Source organism: Penaeus monodon, chromosome 25, assembly GCF_015228065.2.
Source record: "Penaeus monodon isolate SGIC_2016 chromosome 25, NSTDA_Pmon_1, whole genome shotgun sequence".
Lineage (NCBI taxonomy): Eukaryota > Metazoa > Arthropoda > Malacostraca > Decapoda > Penaeidae > Penaeus > Penaeus monodon.
In genome coordinates, this window is record NC_051410.1 from 37,022,125 (window position 1) to 37,022,491 (window position 367).

The 367-nt window shown below is 35.4% G+C and overlaps 1 protein-coding gene across 1 annotated transcript in view; it reads left to right on the forward strand.

The window, feature by feature from the left end:
• Window positions 1–367, forward strand: part of LOC119589213 (bestrophin-1-like) — a gene marked incomplete in the record, with an annotated part of 39,481 nt that overhangs the window by 10,953 nt on the left and 28,161 nt on the right.

Below are 367 nucleotides of genomic sequence, written 5' to 3' on the forward strand. Positions count from 1 at the left end.
AAACATTTCATCACATTCCATTCGTTAATTAGAAAACCACATTTCAAATACTTCCTGTTGTTTCCACGCTCGCTAAATATTTTTCACAAGAATAACCTTTAATCAAGTGACTTGGTTCATCCGCTTAGCACATTCTTGACCCGGTAAAGGAATAAGGAATGCGAGGATGTCGATGAAGAATTCAGGACATTAAAAAAGACATTTATTCGTTCGATAAGTGTGCCATCTTGAACTGGCTAGACACTCACCTCCTCAAAATATATATAGATTTTTTCTGCGTGACCCCTTTGGCGCCATATTTATAAAAAAAATGTTATTTTAATTTGACCCGTTTTTGGCTAATTGCTTGCTGTTAGTTTTCAGAGTT